Consider the following 24,413-nt stretch of genomic DNA (forward strand, 5'->3'; position numbering starts at 1 on the left):
TTACTTTCTTCTCTCCAACTATTTTTTCCCTTGGGCACGTAATATTTTCCGAGTAAATTATTTAGGCCTTCGTATGTTTTCCTCATTCCAAAGAAATATTACTTTGACGATACTGATTTTTCTTTTGGTTTAATATTAAAATAAGTTGCAGTTTTTTTAAGTAATTGACAAAATTCAGTTCTACGTAAATGTTAATAACCAAATGTTCATCGACATTTTGATTAGAATGTAATAAATCATCTGTATATGTAAGAGAATTAATTCAAAAATGAATCGGGTTTTTGATGTACTGCTTTTTTTTTAATTTAGGTTAATTCTCGTGCATCCACGGTTGATGCAATGTGTGAATGGAAAGTTTTAAGATCGGGGTTGTAATTTCAAAATGTCAGTATTATTAACTGGCTATTGTGATGGATCTTCTTCAAAATAGCCCCCTTCTGATTGAACACACACACACTTACGCCTTCGGTGTTTCCACTTTTGGAAGCATTCCTGAAAATTTCTTAAGGGTGTTAAGAACATCTCTGTATTTACCTGGATGCCTTCAGTCGTATCAAATCTGTTTTCCTTTCAGCGAAAATTTAGAATTAAGGAAATAGGTAGAAGTCGGAAGAAGCTAAATCAGGGAAATAGGATGGTTGCGGAAGCACAGGAATTTGGAATTTGCCGATCGAGAACGCACTATGAGTTAATGAGTTGTCGCGGTGGAGGACCCGATTGTTGTCTTGCCACAGAGCAGACCTTTTCTTTCGCTTATTTTCGCGCAAACGTTGAAGGACACTTATTGTATTCCTGGTTGACTATCTGCCTCGTAGGAGCGAATTCGTGATGTACGATACCCATAGAATCGTAGAAAACCACAAATTGTTTCTTCACATTTGTTCGATCGGTGTTTCGGTTGTGGCGAATGGGACCATTCCATTGCGATGGTTGTGCCTTTGTTTCTGGATCATGCCCATAAACCAGTGATTCGTCGCCTATAATTACCCTATTTAACAGATCTGGATCAGTGTCAGCCCGATTAATCAATTCTTGGAACGATTCAAGGTGGGTGTTGTTGTTTCTGCTGGTCTGACAACAATTTTGGAATATATTTCGCGAATACTGGACGCAAGTTCAAATCTTCAGTTAAAATTGACTTAACCGCGTAAAAGCTAAATTCCGCGTAGAAATTAACAATTGCGAACTTTCACAATTGTTTCGTTGGTCTTTTAAGTAGGAGGCCGGCCGGATCGCGGTCAGAGTGGCATCTGTCTTAAAACTTTTCAATCCAGTCTTAAATGTTTAAATATCCAAATTTTCATTTAGTTAGAAATTTTTCGTTAGTTTTAAACAGTACAACTTGTGCGTGTGTGTGGCTGGTAAGTATCGGATTTTATACTCAATGAAAAAAAGAAAATTTAATTTTCTTTGTATCCGAATTACGTGGTGTTAAATGATGTCACTCTATTCGTGCTAGTAGAGTGTAACTGATGAGGACGGTTTTTTTAGTGCAGTAAGTACCTTGGCGATGTTAAAAAATATATTAAAATTTCTCCTATACGCGTGCGGTTGTAAAAGTATTTATCTCTATACCATTATCGTTTATTTTAAAATCGAAAATATATTTTTATTCGTTTTATGTCTGAGATTTCCTCTTGACATAATGGGTTATTCCCATTCTGTGTAATTTACAGTGTTGCTTTATTCATTTGAATGTAGACTGCCTGCATGAGCGATGATCAGCTAGCTGCTATTTAAATACTTATGATTCAATCGGATGAGACCTTAAAAGATAGTGAGTGAGTTTTTCCACAGTTTTACTTTTTTCGCCGTCTGGTTTTTGGTTTCGATCGTAAAAAGATATACAAAGAAAAGGAACACGTACGTACTTAATATATCATCTTCATTCTTATTAAATATTCTTATGTCATCTTCATTCTTGAGCGTATTTCTTTTTGAAATATGCTACAGTACTTTTTGCTACAATTTTTTAAGAATAAGACTGTTCAAAACACCTAATAAAAGTAAATAAATGATCGTTTGTCATAAAAAAAAATTAAATTTTCGACAATCTCTTTCCCCCTTTTCGTCCTGAGCATCCGAAACTAACTTGGAGTAGTCCCTCGTCGTAATTCTCGTCCCGCCTAGATTTCTAATTTCGGCCGGTTAGGGTTTTAATTTTACGTTGTCGATATCATCTGCATTACGTCATTAACACCTCTGGCATGTTTACGTCTTACGCCTTAGTATTCTAGTATTTAATTCTTTAGTGTCATTTTTTCGCACGAACGATTAGCGTTATCTTTCTCTAAATTTATTGGAAATCGTTAAATATATTTTCCACGTGTTAGAAGATTATGATCGATCGAAAGTGATTTTAGGAAACTGTTATTTATTAAAAGTTAAATAAACCGTTATTTATTTATTTATATATATATCACGTATTTTGCATTCTTGCGTTTCTTTGAGCTTAACTTATGAAACTGTAGACGATTTAAAAAACTATCTTAATTTTAATCATATTCTTTTTAACGTATTGCTCAATTTCTTCAAAACCTTTGTAAAAAAATAATAATCAACGTTTTACAGCCTTGTACAGAAATAATTATGCATATTATTCTACTCAGAAATATGCATTGGGTTAAAGCAGCCTATGTGTGTGTATTTATAAAAAAAACTATTTGCCTGTTTCTTCTAATTACACATTAATTAAGATTACATAGTAAATATACTATATAAAGGACGACCAAGAACTGCAGTATTTATGTGAAAGGATAAAGGATGTCGTGCGTAAATATTGATCATAACAATGTCATATAATATACCCACCGGGTTGGTCTAGTGGTGAACGCGTCTTCCCAAATCAGCTGATTTGGAAGTCGAGAGTTACAGCGTTCAAGTCCTAGTAAAGCCAGTTATTTTTACACGGATTTGAATACTAGATCGTGGATACCGGTGTTATTTCTTTCCGATGATAGCACTTTTGTAAATTTCAATGTATGGTAATTTTGGATTTTGCAAGAATTAAGTCCTATTTGATTGATAAAATTACTGGCGCTAAACGATGATTTTATAGAGTCTGTCTATCATGAAAACAACTTTCCCTGAAATCATTTTAACGATCATTGTTACCAAGAAGTGGAACCTCAGTCGATATTCCAAAAAATATTTCCAACAAAACACTTTTAAAATTTAAATGTTTTTATTCTTACTGCCTAAAGTCTTTAGCGTGTAAAAATCATAAAAAGTTTTCAAGACACGTAAGATACTCTCTCGGTATGAAGTTTGATTCTGTATCCTTTCAATTTCTTCCAAAACGCATCCTAAGAGCGTTGTAAAACATGAATGAAGGAAAAACATTTGCGCTCGCGTTCTGAGCGAGTAAATGCCAAAAGTTTATTTTTCGTTGAGAAGAACGGTCTAATTTAAATATTTCAATCAAAGAAAAATCATATATCTTGAGATATCAATCTTCTATTAAAATAAATACAAATCTTTTAATTAAAATAAATTCTTTCTTTTCAGTTCATTAATGGGTAATGCTGTACAAATAATAAAATAGTCATGAATGTTAGGATTAGCACAAATTGAAATAAACATTGCCGTCTAATCGAAAGACCTTTTGTTTTAGCATTGTATCGAACGAAAAATAGCGTGAGATTTAGCTAAAATTAGCGTAAATTTTATCTTTTCAATTATTTACAGAATAATATAGCCCGACGGGCGGCTGGTATAGCGGTTAACTCGTCGTCGTAAATCAGTAACTTTAATTTACATAGATAGATAGCTGAAGGGAGAACACTCTACTGATTTTTGGCACAAAACTGACGAATTGGTAAAGCTGAGTGTGCGGGCACATTGTAGAGGTGAAGGAACCATGAGTTGTCTAGCAATAACTGTGGTCTCTTTTTGCGGATTTTTTCAAGTAACCGTTGTAAAACGCCTTGATAATACGCACGGTTTTAACTTGAGGCAAGGATTCAAAATGCACGATTCCATTAATCGAAAGAAAAACCAGAGAGCATCACTTTAACATGGGATCGAGACTGACGTGCTTCTTGGAGCGTGGAGGTCCTTTGCCAATCCATTGTGACGATTGAACTTTGTCTCCATGTCGTAGCTGTACACCCAGCTTTCGTTTCCCTTTATGATCTTTTACATGAATGTTTCATTGTCATCGACTTGTTAAGAAGTTGCCGACAAACGTCCAGTCGTCTGTACTTTCTGCTGTTCGGTCATCAAACGAGCAATGAACTTTGCTGCAAGTTGATGCACGTTCAATTTTTCAGTTAAAATGTCATGGCACGATCCGATTGAGATTCTAACCTCTTCTGCAAGTTCTCTGACAGTTAATCGGCGATTTACATGCACCAGATCGTTGAGTTTCTGAATGTGGGTGTCATCAGTTGAAATCGAAGGCCTTCCTTGTCGAGGGTAATCTTCGATTAACTGACGACCACTTTTAAATCGTAAAAACCAGTCGTTACATTGTGTACAACCGAGAAGAGCATAATCTCCGTAAGCTTGTTGCAAAAGTTGAAACGTTTCTGTGAAAGTTTTCCCCAGTTTCACGCAAAATTTTACATTGCATCCTTCCTCCCGAAAATCGCACATTACAAAAATCGGTGCTAACACACGCTGCACTAAAATAACAAAAACACGAAAACTAAACAAGATACCAACAATCGAAGAACACGTGGTTATAGTGGAGGTTATGGGGAACACAATGCTGCCAACCGCACGCCCACTACATATCTCCGTTAGCGCGTAATTAAAAATGTTTGATTATTTTCTGAACAGATCTTGTAATTTAGCTTTCGATTCTTGCATTAGGATCTTAGAGCGATTTCGAAATATTTTATCGATTTCACAATGAAGGCAATACTACAGCTTGCATTAATTATTCCGTAAGGGTTTTGTATTTTAGGATCGGTTGCAGCTTGATCGGTGGTAGTTCTAAGATTCATCATCAGATTGTGAATGAGCGTAGCGTTTTGATTGTAATTATTAGCGTATCGTATTTACAATTTTAGATTCGATGAAGATTTTGACTTACATCTCAAATCTGGTACAATATCTCTTGTATCTACTGTAGATTTTATGTTTGATTTATATTTAAATTTAAGCACATGCTGCTAGTTCTTGCATTGTATATATACATATATATAATATCGCTGGAAGGTATTACGGATAACGGCTCCTCCCACAATGTCATAACCGCTGTTTAAAAAATTCATTCTATTTAAACCTGACCACGTGCTGGGTGTAACATTTCTCACCGTTGCGCGCGCGCGCGCGTATGCATGTATTTTATATATATTTATAGAGCATGCATGTAATAAGTAACGGTTGTTATCAAGCGTTTAAACTTATTACAGCCGGTCGGTTTTTGATTTCTTTGCTCTTGTTTGCTAGTTAAAATGTTTTAGGCCGTATTGTAATGTAATGGTTTTGTGTTAGTTGCAATCAAACGGGTTTACTTGACATTTGGATCAGCAATGCGGAGCAAGACACGCCCACCACGCCCTTTCATATTTATATTATTTTTCTTTCATTTTGCTTCGTTCTCTCGTGTTACACCTTTTTATCCGTACTGATTTTTTACTCGTCACTTCAATGCTTTTTATTTACGTACACATCTGCGGTTTCTTTCTCTTTTTTTATATCCTTTACTTATTTATTCCTTTCTCTTGTGTTGAATTTTTATCTTTAAACGTAAGTTACGATTTTTCGGGTGGAATTTAATTTAAATTTAGTTTTTAGATTGCGGTAGTTTCGTCGTTTATTATTCGAGTATGTGTTCAGTTAACACTAACACGAGCTTCTTGCGAGTCGATCGATTCCCTATTACGTTTTGTATATATTTCGTATAAATAAATCAAATATAAAACAACTTATTCCGATCTCAGAATAAAAGTTAAATATTAAAGCGCTTTCTGAGTTGCGCCGTCTTCCCAACACTTGAATGCGTATTTTAGTCCGCCTTGTTGTTGACATGTACGTTCGATTGGATTTGTAGTAATATTAAAATTGTACCGATATTACCGATTTGATAAAACAACAAAATTATTTCCAAAAAATTCACATCGAAACGGGTTTGTTGATAAAAAAACTGTAAAGAAAAGCGTAGTTTAAACTTATTTTGAAAAATGTTTCTCTTTTTGCGGTCATTTAGAATTTAGTGCTAAATCTGCTTTATAAGTATGAAAAAGCTGTAGAATGTTTATCGATAATCATTAGTCTTGCAGAACGAATCGTTTGGTCCTGCTTCCTCTGCATATTAATTCTTGTCTGAGGTAATATTCTTATCGGGAAGAATTCACTTACTTTATTTTTATTTTCTTGGAATAGTACTGATTAAATATTATTATTGTCGCATGAAATTTCACATTTCGATTATCATAAAGAATTAATATTTAATAATAATGAACACGATACCTCTTGTTTTCCTGATGACAGTTTTTTTCCAGTTTAGGTTTATTATTATATTTCATATTAATTAATATAACTATTAAAAAAATATATTATAATAATCTTATGGTGAATAATTTATCGTTTTGAAGGAAAACCGATTCGGTTGCATTTACATTATGACGCCATATATATATTTTTTTTTTTTAATATAAAGAACTACGTATTTCCTGAACGTTTCGTACTCTCTTATTCTGTAATGTTAATACTCGTAACATTACTTGTACATTAATACTCGTTCATCGGACTAAAATTTCGGTAGTTGCTGTATAAAGCGTAGATCGCTTTATAGAGCTGCCGTCTGAGGTTTACTATATCGATGGATACTCTGATAACGCGGCCGAAAATAAACGTCTCGACCGGCTCGTAATTGTTCGTAACTATGTGATCAAATGAATTAAACGTTTTATGCTTTGTTGTATATATATTTTAAAGTTAGAAGTTACTTTTAAAGAAGGGGTGATATATGTCACTCTTTGTTCCGTCCTTATATGGAGTCATGAGAAGGATATCGGAGCTCACAGAATCTTCCTGGTGATGACCGCACTCGAGTTTCGGTTTTTCTTCGTAGTGTTATAATTAGGCCTATAGTCAGCCCCGTTCCATTTTTGTTTTCTATTAATAATTGACGTGTTAGTATGTTAATGATGTCTTAACCGGCCAAAAATAAAAATATGTTAAGACCTCGCTCGTTTTTACCGAATGTATGTTAATTTCCTACTGAGTAGAGATGATGTGTATAATTCTTTCTCGACAGAACGGAAAGTTTATTGCTTTACGCTGTATTCCCTACGTAGAACAGAGTGATATGTCACTAATTCAGCATCTTTTTCTTTCTTTTTTGCCACCGTTTCGGTGGGCGTGATATTTCGATGTGCGATTTGTTTTCGTCTCTGTGGGAAAGGGAATGATGGTAAACCGAAGTAGTTTATCGCTTACAAATAATTAGACTCGTAATTGTTAGTGAAAGTTTTAGCCGTCGTCGAAGATTTAATCTTTACTGTATCAGCGATACTGTTAGCACTTTCGGACAGATGTTTATCCTGGTTTTTCCCCTTAAACGAGGTTATGTACTGTTCCATTTTCAGTAGTTTTTTTCCGAGAAAGACACGATGCCGTACCGTATATCGATAAAGATTTCAAGAGACCCAGGTTAAGCGTGAGGTATCTTATACGTAGCCGAAAGACAGACCGGAAACAGCAGTTGTGAGTGGAGTAGGAGGCGAGACCGCGTGACAAAGCGTGTTGATATATATATATATATATATATATATTACAAGCTAATACCATTTTAACGTGATAACGTTTTAGATAATTACTACTTGATTTGAAGTATAAAGAGAATAATAGTGCATATTTTCCGAATTTGAAAGAAGGCTGTAACTAGTATGGTTTCTTGCGAATTTTTTTTTTTTTTTTCATACGGGCGGTGAGGGTTTTTATGTCGTGTATATTGTTTAAATAAAGATAAATTAACAATTTTTTTTTATATAAAATGTTATAATAATTGAGATCTACTTCAAAAGACTCAAAATAATATTGTCAGCTCCAATTTTTTATTCGGCATTGAATTAAGTCGTTAATTTACGAAATTTTTAACATGTAGTAATCTTCTTTCTTTTAACTTTTAAATCGGCAAATGAAACGTTTTGCCGATTTAAACGACCTTTTTATAAATTAGGTAATTTATGTAAATATAATTTTAAAAATCCTTTCTTTAATAATAATGTCGCGTGTTCGCGGTTTGACCAGGATACTGAGCGACTAACAAACACAAATGTTTATATGACTGATTTATTATTCTAAGAACATTGGAAATAATATAACCCACCGGGTTGGTCTAGCGGTGAACCCGTCTTTGCAGATCAGCTGATTTCGAAGTCGAGAATTCCAACGTTCAAATCCTAGTAAAGGCAGTTACTTTCCTACGGATGTGAATACTAGATCGTGGATACTGGTGTTCTTTGGTGGTTGGGTTTCAATTAACCACACGTCTCAATTGGTCAACCTGGAGTACACTTAACTTACACTCATACATATCATCCTCTGAAGTAATATCTGCCGGTGATTCCCGGAGGCTAAACGGAAAAAAAGATAAATAATGACAATAATAATAATAAATTACATACAAAATAGTATTTCAAATAAGGATTGGGTTTGTTTAAACGTAGTTAAATCACAAAATCTGGATACAGCGCTATTGACTAAAGACATTATAATGGTTGCATTAACAACCAGATACGACAAGTCTAAAGTTCGTTTAATTCCCTTCTCTGCAGCACAAATAAAATATTATTTTACATTATTTACATTTGCTATTTACAAATAAAACTACCCTATAGTTTATAAATGAATTTAATACTGTCACTTTTAACTATTGTCTACCAATAACTCGCCGAACAACTACCTGCATTCACCCACTGTTCACTATGGAATGCTTATGATGCACATCTCTCGTTGTTGCTATACGCTGACTGATAAGGCCGTCTCAGAATCGCGTCGGAACACACATCGCAGCACTCGCTTATACTTGCATCATTCTGACGAGCAGTCTTAAATACCCTGACTGCAGAACCACCGTATTCCTTAACTGTTGAAGCGTGAGAATTATCGTCCGCTCCCTTAAATTTTCTCATGAAATCCTATTTCGGTCCGGTAACCCCTTCTTGTCGAACAACAGTTGTTGGAGGTATGCCAGTATTACAAAGAACGACTGTTAAACGGACTTGCTAGCCTGAAAAAAGGAGAGTACCTTTAGTAGAGTACCCTTCTAGAGGTTCCTTTCGTAAATATTTTCTCATACTTTCTTCTTAATTGGAAGGAACCTTTACCCAGGTCCGTTATACTGTTTTAGTTACATTATCTTGACCTAGAACGTAAGAAATCGAGTTATATTTTGAAATTAGAAATTATATTTTTAAGTATTGCCTGATATACGTAAAATTATACGGCACATCTTAAAGCGACCTTTAAAAAGTAAGCGGGTTCCTTTCTTTCAGAGATTTTAAGTTTTATTTGTTAATAAGAATTGTTTCATCGAATTTTGTATTTTATTTTTTCTATGACGGCTGCTATTTGAGTTCTCACTTAATCTGAGCGTAGTAGTTTGTATCTCGCCTTAATTAGTTCCGGTAGCCCTTACTCCATCAATTAACTGTTATTCTTTTCGGATGGAGAATAGTTACAATCTTATTTTTCTATTTGTTGCCGGTATCATGCTCTATCGTAGCAAGTTTTTAATTTGATGTCAATTTTTTTTTTTTTTACTGCGTCGGTATTATTATAATTGTATTACTTTAATTATATATATATATATATATATATATATATATATATATAGTCTTGATCATTTCTCGTCCGTTCATCATCGATTCAATTATTTACGCTACTCTAAAATATCGCTGTATTACATTATTATATATGCATCGTTAATTAGTTTGAGTAGTTGGTTTGTAATTAGGGAGTTGTTTTATAAAATTACGTTAGATGGATGAAAATGATATTTCTGCAAGTTTATAGTTAATTTCTTTTTTTTTATCTCAGATAGAATCTTTTTTTTTTATTTACTTCAAAAATGAACTAAAAATGTCATCCGGTTGTAAATTTTCAAGAATTAAAACGAATCATTGAGGTCCGGTCAACGGTTACGTTCAGTGTACAAAATAAACAAAAAATGCAAGCAAGCAGTAATATTATGGGATATTTTAACTAAATTCGGCGAATTTAAAACTAAAAAAAAGATACAAAACGTAATCGTCTGTCGATATCGAATGCGATTTGTTTAGCTGGACTGTTAAAATGTAATCTTTCTCTATTAGCGGTTTGTAAAAGCGATCTTCCACGGATACCGGCTACCGCTGACCGATAACTGTTGAGGTTCTTCCGATGTAGCCCCGTATAGTTTTTATTTTTCAAAATTTTTAGCTTGTAGTAAATATACTACAAAGTTAATGGTTATAAATATTTCGATTCGGCAGGATAGAAAGAGCACCCGTCGATTAGCAGCTACTCGGTGAGTGAGGGGTTAACGGTGAGCGCTTTCCGAACGGCTGTAGCAGTTACCGTATGAAACGGAAAATCGCAAGAAAAATCTTTAAACGTACTTCGTTCCGTTTACTGTAAGAATCTTACTGTACAATTTCGGTATATGAGCGAGACAACAAGCGCACAAACAGAAATTCCATAAGATGACTTAAAGGACGAACTCCATCGATTACAAAAATTATATAATTAGATAAGGTTTTGAATAGTCTAGCCGATAATAGGTTTTAATTTCCGTTTAATTATGCGAGATATACATAAAAATTCTCGGTTACAGAATTAGGGTTTTTATGACCCGCATGAAAAATATGATTTAATCTAATTTAAAGGTTAGGCGTATTCGTTTATTGCGTTCTAAAAGAAATTTCGTTATTGTATGTAGTATATTTACTCGATTTCTTTTTATGTCGACTTTTAATTAAAACCCTGTCCCATTTATATTATATAAAATTAATCCATCGAACTTAATTTTTTTTAATGCTTTTTAGGTGGTTTTATTTAGTCTAAACATGTATATTATGTTCATTTTAATGTATTTGTATTTTACCGTTAAAAATCAATGCTTTAGTGTTTCAACAGATATCTGACATTTCTTTTGCAGCTACATCGATTATTTTTAATAATATTAATAAAGCGTATTTTAGAAGTACGATTTAATTATTTTTTTATGTTTTCTTATCGCCGATTTTACTGCCTGTGTGCCCTTTTTTTATCTATAGTTTTGTTTATACCGGTCAACAACTTTTAATAGAGTTAGAGGTGATTGTCGTTAGATTCTTATGTATATTATAACTTAATCGGTGGCTGAAAAGTTTTATTGAGAGTAAAAAGGGAACGCGTGACTATCTAGTTGAGAGTGACCGTTTTAAATGCGAAGCCAGCGTTGAAGAAGGTTCTGGTCGTGCGGTGCCTAGAGAGTTCTGCAAAATCGTACGTTATTTCAGTTCATTTTATCTCTTCGTTGGCTTTCGTTAAATAAATTATACTAATGTGAATTGGCGTAAAGCTATCGCATGTTAAAATTCTATAACAATTTATTTAAGTAAAAGATATATTTATGGTAAAACTACTATATAAAATTAATTTCTTTCTTGTTTGTTTATGTTAAATCGATCGGTTTTATTTTAATCGACTAGTTTCTTCCTATAGTTATTTATTCGCACGTTTTTATCTATAAAACAGTACAGCGTTATGAAAAGTTCATTAACGTCTATTAATTATGTATACTCGTAAACTTTTAGTTTTCAGTAATTATGAGTATTTTCATACAATAACACTCTAGAAATCGGCCGGCTGACCGATAAAATATGCTCCCGTTCTCACGATTACCGTTATTAAATACTTTTTTGTCGAGTTATTCGACATCGATTCATAATACCCATGTTAGATGTGTTTAACGATGATGTTTATAGGCTATCCGTCCCCGAGGTAACTACTAAGAAAAATCCTTAAAACCGGTCGTTCTCAAGAAGAACAAGCGTACCGTGCCGTCCATACTAGGGAAAGCTGGGATTAGAGCGCTTTGCCGTCGCCTTTTCCACGGAGACGAACATACGGTGAATGCGTTCTTGTGTACCGGGGTGCGACTAGCCTGTGGAAATTCAAGTGATATTTATCGATCTAGTGATTCCTTCGTTCTGTGTTCATCATCGGAATTTGTAGTCGACGTTACTTCTGTAGCAGAAAGCGATTCTTTTGTTTTTCGCCTACCTTACGTTTTTTTATGCGTCATAACCACAAGAGAGATTAGGAGACGGCATAAGGCAAAAAATTAATCTTCAACTTCGGTAGAAAATGATGCATTATATAAAAATTGTTTAATAGGGAAAATTCGCAGTCAATGCCCACTTATTTGGTTTGCTGAGTTAAAAATATTTAGTATACAAGTACACAATATTTCTTGTAAGTGTATGTATCTCTGATACTGTTCGATCTGCAGTCAAGTTTTCTTCGGCAGTTCGTGTTTAGGAGGGATCTGTATTGCATTTTATGTATATATATATATAGGTTCACAGAAAATTGGGGGTGTTCAGGCGGTCTAGGGGGCGATGGCTGATTAAAAAAAAAAGGCAAGTATTATGTTTTCCTGATATTCCAAACTAAAATTACATATCTACTACACTAGTACAGAAACTTAAAGGGACACCTATTTTTTTTTTTATAAAGATAAATTTATATTCAAACTACTTCAACTTTGCAACCAAGAGGCTTAAAGGGTTGAATAAAGAAAAAATTAAGCTTGAATACTCAACTTTTTGACAGTAGTATACTTTCAAAAAGAAGAAGAGTATTCAGATTTCAAAAATCATCAAATTAAAAAAGAGATCGGTGAGAAGAAAAGTTTTAAAAATTTGAAAATTTTTCTTCTTATTTGATCGAGAGCATGGGAAACGAAATTTTTTCAGTAAACTGCATTAAAATCTTTTAAAAGCTTAACTTTAGCTTTAATTTATTTTTTTATGTGTCTGTACCGAAATATTTCACTTTAAAGATAAAAAGGCCACTTTTGTCTTTAATGCTGCATATCTCCTGATCTAAGCAACGTAAATAGATTGATACAAATAAATATGGAAATTAAAGGGTTTTTTTTATTTAGCTTTTGGGGAGCGCTAGAAAATTCTCAATGTGGGCGGCGAGCGAAAAAGTTGAGAATCGGTGCTTTTAAACAATCAAATTCGTACTAATTTTTAACTTTTTAAGGGTAAAAAAAATCGTTCTGGAACTTTTTAATTGCTTTCCTTTTGATGAGAAAACAATTGTAAAATAATACAGTCGTGATAATGGTAAATAAAACTTATCATCTTTATCGCTAAGGGAAAAGTTAAATTTTAAACTGTACATTGTTTTATTCCGAAACCAAGAATAGTTTGTTTTTTATTTTCAAGGGAAGAGGTAGATTTCTTATAATTTCATTTCATCATTCATCATTTAGTTAGGCTAAAATCTTATAGTGACAATTACGCAGGCCGTAATATTTCTGGTGTTGATTAGCTATCTATTTATAGCTATAAGTATTTATAGGGTTTACATTTAAATTTCTGTTGAGGTTTTTTCTCGAAGTTATATACCTTTTGTTGTATCTACATAGCTTTAATTCCAATATTAGAGTAAGGTATCTCTATCTGTGTATGCTTAAATGTTCTATCGGCGGAATCGTAGGTAACGGCTGAATTTATGAAAAGTTAGTTATGACCGAATATTATTTATTCGTCGTCACAGAAAATAGTTGAACATGTCTGGTGTGATTCCGATATTGAAACAGTACGATTAAAAAAACCTTAAAATGATCCCTTCGTAATATAACTTGTCGCGGTGTCTACACGGTATTGCGTCAGTAAAGACTAGTTTATACATGTGTTGCCGCTATTCCGTATCACCTTCCTTGGCCTTGTTTTGAACCGAGGTCAGCCAAGCCAGGATAAAGGTCGGCGACATCCTGTCTTACAAATTCTTTAATATTTTATTTATATAATTCACGTTTCCTTTCTTTAGTCGTTTTGCTACTTATGTCAGTTATTTGTATATATGTGTGTGTGTGTTGTGTGTATATATACATATATATAAAATATTAATTTGCATAGATTTTATTATAACGAATATAAAATTTATTAAACAATTGTTACGTAATTCTTATATATTTATACATCGGTTTGTTAGTTGCAAATGTTCGCAGTACTTTTATTACATTCCGCATTGCACTTTTTTTTCTTCGAGTAACGGTTTTTATTTTCGACGATCTATATTTTCCCGGTCGTCCTTGTCAATTCCTTGTTCATATATCGGTAGACCTGAAGCGGAAATCGTGGACAAGGTCGAGTGAATTGTTAACGTCTATAATTAATTTATTCGTTCTTTCCTTAAAAGACATTCGGTATAGGAGTATTAATCGCCAGTATTTGGGTAACGATAAAGCTTTTTAAATACAGTAATTCTTGGATACCTTAATTTTTATGGCTGGTCGAATAGACTTGTGAAACTTTAGACCGAAATTGACCTCCAGAGAAGTAATACTCTCGTATACCTTATATATATCGGACAAAATCTTTTATTACAGAGAGAACGCTAAAATCATAAGAAGGGTGAATTTTTGATTTGTTGAAGAATAGAACCGATTTCATTCTAATTCGATTCCCAGAATATTTCCATCGGCTTATTCGTGTCCATACTTTTTTTTTTGCGTGTGTGAACTCATTTATTCGGTGTTAAATAATTTTTTAACAAGTGTTTCACGCAATTATATAATTTTTTTAAATATTCCTTAATTATTTTATTTGAAAGTACTTTTTTAATCGCTAAATTATACGTGCACAGTTGTTGTTCTGCCTCAAGTGATCCCTGTTTTGAGTTAAACGCTAAATATAATCCTGTATACTGTAAATGTGTTTTGTACAGTGCTACCGGATGTTAAATTTTGTGTGGTATTTTTGCATTACATATAAAATATACTTTTCCACTACCCGTTGTTTTCATTTAAATTAAACATTTTTTCCGTCTTACTAAGTTAATCGTGTATACGTATGTATATTATTACTATCATCATGAAACTTATATTCGCATTACACTTTTGTTTGCCCTACAGCACCTTTTATTTATACACCAAAAATCCTGTGTTTTCTGTTCCCGACTTATTTTTTAGTGGATCTTAATTTTAAAAAAAAATTGTACAGTTTTATTTATTTACAATATTTTATTTTTAACACGAGTGAATCGATTTAAACTGCGTTGTAGGATGCTTTTTCGTTAAACGGTTTAATATCGACGTAAGCATCTATTTATTCGATACGGTAATCGAAATGTAAGCGAGTTAAAGGGAAATAAAATATCTCTAGTTCTCCTGATTAACGAGTGTTCCGTATTAGGGTTATTATGAAAAATGTTTTGTACTTAACGTTGCCGTCTTCGTAAGGGGAATATACCTTTACGTATCTATATCCCACGCCCACCGAATATTCAGCAATAGGAATGTCACTTTCATTACGCTCACTTGAAGGAAACGATGTTACACTTCCAGTGTAACGATGTTCCTTCAAGTACCTCTGTAGGTCGTTTGTACTCGGTAACTTATCCATAAAGAAAGACTTCGACAGATAATGTAATACGAAATCCACCGGGTTGGTCCAGTGGTGAACGCGTCTTCGCAAATTAGCTGATTTCGAAGTCGAGAGTTCCAGCGTTCAAATCCTATTAAAGGCAGTTACTTTTATTACGGATTTGAATAGTAGATCGCAGATACCGGTGTTCTTTGGTGGTTGGGTTTCAATTCACCACACATCAAAGAAATGGTCGACCTGAGACTGTACAAGACTACACTTCAGTTACACTCATACATATCATCCTCTCAAGTAATAATACCTGACGGTGATTCCCGGAGGCTAAACAGAGAGAAAAAAAAGATAGTGTAATACGAAAAATCATTAACGTTCCTTTTCAGTTGTGAAAAATGGATTCTCTACTGTCAGAATTCAGAGTATACATCTATTTTTATCTGAAAAGTTTCCTCGAGGTTTGTCGGTAACGCTTCTTGTGGAATCATATCGCTTACTAATTTTATGCTTCCTGATTTATTAATATCTACGAAATGCGTATATTTAATGCACAGAATTAAGATAATTGAAAATTAGCGCTAATGTTAATCTGAAACTTCTGAATTTGGATTTAAAAATTTTCTTGCGTGGCTTGTTGCCACTGGTTTTTAAAAACTTTTTCTCAATCGGGCTGCTTTTTAATATTAAAATGTGATACTTTTCATGTAAAAGTAAAAGTTGAATAGTGTGGAATAGTTGCTTTACTATGATTTTTTTTTTCTTGCAACGTAAAATATATAATATATATACCGCCATCCATCTTTCTCTCATCTTCTAAACCAGCTAAGTTGTAGAGTTTTTAATAGGGCCCTTTTCCATTTAGATCGTAATTTTTTTTTCATCTTATACTGATCTTTCTCCTGAATTTGTCGCATCCAGTTGACTATTCTGAATTGTTATTTATGATTCTCGTGCGCTCCCTTCATTACTGATATATATTTCACTCGTCCGTTTAATTTCTTCCGTACTCCTCCATGTTTCATATTCATACAGAAGTAGACATCAAATTTAACAGTTCACAAGACACCACCTCCGCTCCGTACATCAACTTATTTTACTGCTTCGTAAATTTTAACCTTTCCTTAGCCACCGCTATTCTAGTTTTTATTGCATTTCTACTTATACGATCTTCTGTTTCTTTTAATTTCTTTTCTGTTGTAATGTTTAATCGTTTTGTAATCATTTGTTAAATAACTTGGGATTCATCTAAAAAAACCCGTGATCATACCCGGGAACCTTATAATTTTTTTCTTTTTCCTACGATGTTCCTTTTATTTTTATATTAAGAGCCTTTTTTTTATATTCACAACATATATTTCTAACAAGGATGGGGATTAGTTTACAACCTCGCCTTCGTCTTACTTGATTTTCTGTTTTCATAACTGTGTCCTGATTCAGGTAAAACTCTCAATTTAATCATCTGCATCTTCGGTTTACTCTTCGGAATTTTAATTTATCCGCTAGTTTTGACGCGTTGGATCCTTTTTTCCGTATCTGTTTTTGAAAGAAATTATTTGAAAAAATAAGGTGGTAGATGAAGTCATCCGTTTAAAATGTCATTCTATAATAATTTATAGATACAAATTATAAATAATTTTTCATTTTTTTTATGTTTATTTAATTTCTACTTTTAATCACTTTTTTCTTTCTGTTTCAGGTATGCCGGTGTTGAATAATTTTAACTAATATTTGACGGTAGGTTATGAGTGTTAAATTTGAATTCTGTAAAGCAGTTTTTTTAATTTTTGTTAGTTCTCGTTATTAGTATTTTGTAATTCGTAGGTTAATTATTAGTTCCATAACGTAGTTTTTTTAATTTTTGTTAGTTCTCGTTTTTAGTATTTTGTAATTCGTAGGTTAATTATTAGTTCCATAACGTAGTTTTTTTAATTTTTGTTAGTTCTCGTTTTTAGTATTTTGTAATTCGTAGGTTAATTATTAGTTCCATAACGTACACAAAGTTCTAAAGTTGTATCGTTAAAAATGTAAATATGATGAAAGTTTCGCCCTGATCCAGGCGATGTACAAGAATAGTTAGAAGTAAACGCCACCGCGTTTGTCTGACGAGCACGGATTTACTTTCACAGATACGTAGTTATCTCACGCGGTGATAGTTATAGTACGCTATACTCCTCGGCAGCCGATATAGTATTTGTTTTTAAAAGAATTAATTTCTTAAATACCTTTTAATGTGACGGACGTAATAATAGTAATAATTACGTGTTGCAATTACTATACTATTGATTCGACTTAGCAAAACAAACGTATATATTTTGTTCTTATATAATCATTGTTGACTGAACTAGCAGTTTCGTGGGGAGCGGCCGATAGCTGGATAATGGTCGATCGAAAGAGCTATAATGTGGAGTTTGTTGTTTTATCTAGTTAATCTCAGGGTATGGTTCTATCGGTAAAAACTAACGAAAGAGTTGATGTTTGATGTAAACATCAGTTCGGAAACGCTTTCTTTTCGGGTTACGATTAGTGAAAAATGTCGCCCGGTTTACTGCTCTTAATAATAGAATGTTATCGACGGTTTTATATGTTTGCGACTAGAAAAAATTTATTTAGCCTCGCAGAACTCTACAAGTATTTCCAATAGTAGAAAATCGAGTCCGAAAACATTTTATTTTCTGTCGTAAATTTACTTCGTTAAATTGTCCGTAAACAAATTAATCTTGTAAAATACAATAGAAATTTAATTCTGGGAAAATCTATATCAATCGAAAATTAATGAAGGTTAAGAAGGAAATTCGACTTATATAAAATAAACTTCTCGTAATCTGTGTTAAAAAAAAGTTTCCGGACCTACGTTTGTATTAACGTTTCCTTTATTTTTTCCGATAAAAATATCCTGAAATTGTTGCGATTTCTTATCGAGACACCATATATAATGCATTTAATTTCTGTGACTGTAATGAATGTTTATTAATTGTTTTATGCTACCGTAAGAATGATTAGCTGTTAACGTTGTGAGAAGTCATCTGGTATTTTTATTTGCAAATACGTAATTTGTGTGCATACACAAATATGAATATTAATTCACTCGACAAAGAATATATAATGATTTAAAACAAATCTTACAGTGCAATTTTTTATGTGTATTAACAACAATAATAATATACTATTGAAGCTCTAAAATTAATTGTTACTATCTGTCTTTTCTAAAAATTAAGTGGGTATAAATAAATTAAAATGCGCTATAAAACACGGTCATCGGAAAGAATTTGGGTCGAACCCGTTTCGGACACGAGAAATTTTGAATAATACAGAATTCGACAATGTATTGTACTGTGCTTAATTATAGCAATCAGCGTGTTTGTATTAGAGACAACTGTGGTGAAGCAGGTCGTGAGATTTTATGTGTAACATCTAGAGTTAATTCGCATTTAAAACAAAGTACTAGTCGTGAAGTCCAGTTTAGTGCACCAAATCGGCAGTTTGTTGTATGAATCTGACGAGACAACCATTTTTTCGTGATAAATAGACGGCTGAAGACATTTTTGCAAACCATCCTTTCAGTACTATTCCGTTAATCTTATTCATTAAACCTACAAACAAAAAATTATTTTTAATCGTATTGTATATTTGATTTTATTTATTCGTTTTTATTGCATACACTTAAGCGCTTTAGAATCTTTGAAATACATCTAACATAAATATAACACCGCAGTACATTTTATTTATAATTAATTCAAGCGAATAAAATGTGACATGTCGGTATGAATAAATATATTTTTATTTTTATACACTTTGTATGTGTATGTATATGTATGCATGCATGTTTGTGTGTAGCATATAATAAACAGAACTAGCGCTTGTCATAGTTTGTGTAGTACTCGCCTTATCTGATAACACCGCATTGTTTTTATCACAATATTATTAAATGTTTATAACGTTAGGATTAAACCATTACGCTAGACCCCCGGCTTTTTTTTGTACTTCTGTTTGCTGCTGTTAAAATTCTGATAACAGATGCATTATTTTTATACTTTATATAAGTTATTTAATTCGTTTCTTAATTTTTTAGTAAAATAGATTTAGAGATCTGGTTACAAAACTATGAGAGATTAACAATAAAAAGGGTAAAAGATACAATTTTCAACATTTATACTTTGTAACATCGATACATTTTAGATATTAAACAAGATAAAAACATTAATAAATAATAAACCAAAAAGATGTTAAAAATGATGAGTATATTGCAATCAATTATCGGACTGACTAACGTGTTTAAAATTAGTTACATATTTTAAAAGTTTTATTCGACAATCACCGACAATAAAAGTATTATTTATTCTGATTCAATATTCTTCTAGTATTGTATTCTTTAAAATTAAAAATACTTCCGGTAATATCGGTTCTCTTCTGTACGATTCAGAGATGTTAGTTCTGAGCTATTTAGGTAGTATCGAAAAAGTTGGAATGAAATTTTATCAAATTTTTTGTAGATGGTAAAAATTAGGTAGCCGATTAGACCGAAACGAGGTGAGAAACCGCACGGTACTACGTGAAAGTACAAGTCTTAAAATAACGTTTAAATCGTAGATTACACTTTTACCGTGTTAAGTGATAGGATTCCCATCGTACGCTATGACCGGCTCAGGGACATGCACACCTCATCGAATGTCATCGACTTACAGGGTTTAGCGATTAAAATATATTTTGTTTATGAGAATATCCTTCTCATAAACTCATTAGCCTTCTCATTAGCCGCACTTATCCAGTGCGGCTAATTCAATCCGATATTAGCTGAAAATCGAAATCTTACGTATAGCCCGTTTTAACATTGCAGAACTGGCACGCATGAAATTTCTTTAGAAAAATTGTCATTAAAGAGAAAATAATGCCGCCAATAATTCAAAAACATATAAATATGAATTTAACTTAAAAACAAACGAAGAATTTTGCATTATTTCGTTTTCTTACCGGCGAGTTGTTGCTAGCAGCAGGAGGGCTAGCAGGTGTCGAAGACCTGGCAAGGACACACGTATACATACATAAACATCGTTATGTCCTATTGGTTCTGCGGTAATGCTGTTGGACTAAAGCCCACACTAGCGACACAGACTGAAATAACTACTACCTTACCTTCTCGATCGTATATATGTCTTTCTTTGTCTTTATGTTTTTCATTCTTTTCTTTTTCTGGCTTCTCACCTTTCCCAGACGGCCAGAGACCCACTTACCTCGGTTACTATCGTTATTACTCCATTTTGGCTCTTCCGCCAACACAACTTAAAGTCTTAGTAATAAAATAGTTATTATGAAAACATATTAAAACACCGGCTGTGTTTTTTCGTTACGAAATCTACGCGTTATTATTATTTTATAAAAGACTGCGTAATTAATTAAGATTAGGAAAATCTGCGTGTGTGCGCGCGCCGCAAATTAATATTTTATTGTATTTAGTGATTTTAAAACTGTGCGATTCTGATTTATGATTAATTTGGCAATGTTCTTTTACATAAACAAATTACAACTTCTGCGTTTTATTTCCGTTTTAGGACTATTAGTTTTGCCATTCATGTTGAGATATAAACCTATTTGTACTATTACAGGCACATAATCAGTTTCTGTATGACGCATTAAAGTGGAATTAAGCTATGTAATTGAGCGTTTCCCTTCGTTCCAAACAAAATAAATTATTAATAATAAAATACGGGGAAAAAGAGAAATTTAGAAAAATTAAATTGTAAGTAATAAATGAAAAATTTAATTTTGATGAATATGGGAAATCGTTGCCTTATATGAAGGGTAGATTAAAAGAAACGTGAAATTATAAATTTATTTTGCATGACTGCTTTTAAAGACTGGAAATTTCAAATTATTGTATAGTAAAAAAAAAAGAATAGCATTTGCTTAATTTGACAAAAGAAAAAGAAAAAAATATGTTTTCTATAATTGTTAATTAACGTATGTACAAGATGTATATAACAACGTTCTCCCGAGACTTTCATAACATATCTACTCGTGAAAATAATGGAAAAAGTTCTATAAAAATGTTCTAAAATGCTTCTTTTGCAGAATGAAATGAGGTCGTACTGGAAGTTTTAGGACGTTAACTAAGGGGCAGAATTAGTGATTCTTACAGATTTTGACCTGACAAATAGTCGAATAAAATAGGTTCCAGAACCGTATCTGCAGTAAATTACGAGAAATCTGGGTGAAAACTAATAAATTGGGGTAAAAAAAAACTGTTTTTTTATGTTTGACGTATAATAACTTTGTTTAATGGATAAACACATAAAACTTTTAAACAAAACTTGAAGAGAATTTGAACTTGAAGTTCTGTACAAAATGGTGTAAGATAAGTTGAATAAAACAAAGAAAAGTTAGAAAAATTATTTACTATTAAAATTTTGTTTCTTGTTACCCGTTTGGAGTGGTCGACCAGAATTTATTCGTAAAAAGATTACAAAAGAATTTACATATATTTTGTTAAATTTTCGTTTGCAGTACTCCGAGGTGTTATTCGTTCGTTCTCTCGTACGATACAGACTCTTCATGCCCTTGTCTTCTCCCGGCATTCTTTATACTGTCTTAACTCGGTTGTGTTAACAGTTTGTGGCCTTCTGCGCTACCGTTTTCATCCTCTTCTTTCCGTAATTTTCTTTCAAACTTCTTTTGCGAGCAGTCTCTCCTCTATCGAATAGCAGAGAAAAGCCTCTGACGTTAGTCCTGGTATTTGTTAACGTTGCATTACTGTGATTATTAATTCATCAGCGGAATGCCCATCTAATTTTATTTTTTTTTTAGATCGGGTCGTTCAATTGTAATATAAACGATTCATTTGTCATCAGGTAGTGGTTTTTACGGTTATCGAAATAAATCCGTTACTAGAAAACGCTGAAAAACGGTTTACTAAAAAATAAAAAATAACTTTTACTTAATGTAACATAATTCTCATTCGCCCCGTTTCTTTTGATAAGTATTTAACAGTCGATATCCTTCATGTTTTGTTTTTTGTTTTTGTTTCTAAAGGTGTTTGTTGGTATTAGAGTTTTTTGCTCATTTTTTTTTTCTAAATTATGTTCATATTATTAGATAATTTGGATTAATGATCTGGATTTGTCATAAAAAAAATATGTCGGATATATATTATTAATTCGGATCGCTTCGCTGATTGTAAAACTTGCAATGGCAGTTATAAATTAGATTTACGGATGTAAAATATTACTATGTCGGCCATTAATCCCGGGCTTAACTGTATGGATGGCGGAATAATTTTACTCAAACGGACGGCCAAAAAATTATCGATCGATCGCACATTTAAGATATAATTATAGGTTAAATGCGTCTGGTCGGTTCAGCACGACGTACAATTCGGTTTATAGTCGAATTATTTACTTTCCTATCAGATTTACTGTCTTCTAACCATCTCGCTACATATTACCAAATCGATTACACCTGTGTTACTATTCACATCGGTTATCGTTTGTAACTTGATAATAAAGTAAATGACAAAGAATCCTTCGTATTTTTTTATTTTATTATGTTAGCAGGTAATAAGATGAACAAATTGCATTTTAATTTACCGTAGTGACACAGTTTTGTGTTTTTATAAAAGAATGCATGTTGCTTTTTTTTAATTTTATATTTTTGTTGTGTACGAGTAAATTATTTTTTTATTAAAAAACCCTAAGATATGGTTCATGTTTTCGTCAACACCTTTAATTTTTAGATTTCCTAAGTTCACTAAATCTACTTCTTTTTATAAAATAAAAATTCAATTTTTTTTGCTACCTTTATGGATTGTAGTTATTTTTTTAATCGTTCAAAAGAAGTTTGAAAACTTAGGTACATAAAAAATCCTTGCTCGCTACAGTTTTGCTTCGATCAGGTAACAACACCTTTTACCGTAATACGTTCTATTCCTTTGCAATACAGCACAATTCTTATAGTATCGGAGCTCATACCGTCCCTTAATATATTATAATTAATGTTCCTTGATTTTTATTATTAAATCTAGCAGTAGAGTTCTAATAATACTACCGTTATTTGAACCCCTGCGGATAAATTATTCCGATAACACGGTCGTTCAAATCCAGTGCAAAAAAATACTCGTTTAACTAGGTACGACCCCTAGGATCCTGCAGGACTCTGCGGTAATACTAACCGCTTGCACGATCGACTAGTAGGTACATTAAATTTTCTAATATTTTTTTAGTTTATGATTTTTAAAGTGTTTATTAAATTATATGTATTACATTACAGGCATATGTTTACATTTAATACGGATAGATTATCTTGCCTCTTTAACCTCCGGTAGTTTATATGCGTCACGGCTATAAAGAAGACTGGGCACATAGCGTAAACAATAAAATAATCTATCCCTTTCTGTAGTGAAACGATACGTTACATTTGCGCTTTGACTCTTCAGGAGAAGTTACATGTAATTAAGTATTAGTATTTAATTTTAGAATGCGATGCGGTCATTTTGTATTACTTATTACCCGTATATCTTCGGGACCTGTATCCTAAATTTTATTTTTTTTACTTTCTACGTAATATTTAAGCACGATTTGTGAAACGTATTAGCGTACATATGCTTTTAGGGAACTGTACTTTATGGTTCTTCGTCTTGTATTTTATAAGGCTATATCTTACTCGACAGACAATTCACCATTCGACTTATCAAGTATCCTACGGACATGAAACTGAGTTCCCGAGCCGTTTCCGGTATTCTCGACGTGGCGTACTCTGAAGAGTCGAACCCACACCCGTAGAACCGATAACGAGAAAGTAGATATCGAGAGTAAAGAAAAGAGGTGATCGGTGAAGTAGAACGATTTATCCTCTGAGGAGTAGAGGTTTTAGGCGGAATTTCTTATC

The 24,413-nt window shown here is 32.7% G+C and overlaps 1 protein-coding gene across 5 annotated transcripts in view; it reads left to right on the plus strand.

Moving 5' to 3' along the window:
- spoon (A-kinase anchor protein spoonbill) overlaps positions 1 to 24,413 on the plus strand; it is a 257,728-nt gene that overhangs the window by 149,586 nt on the left and 83,729 nt on the right. Inside the window, exon 2 of one of the 5 annotated variants that reach the window (XM_075364641.1) lies at positions 17,236 to 17,273. The exons of the other annotated variants lie outside the window; for them this stretch is intronic. The gene's annotated coding sequence lies outside the window, so the exon portion shown is untranslated. The remainder of the gene's footprint in view (positions 1 to 17,235; positions 17,274 to 24,413) is intronic. 5 annotated transcript variants of the gene reach the window in all.

This window comes from Lycorma delicatula, chromosome 4, assembly GCF_047948215.1.
Source record: "Lycorma delicatula isolate Av1 chromosome 4, ASM4794821v1, whole genome shotgun sequence".
NCBI lineage: Eukaryota > Metazoa > Arthropoda > Insecta > Hemiptera > Fulgoridae > Lycorma > Lycorma delicatula.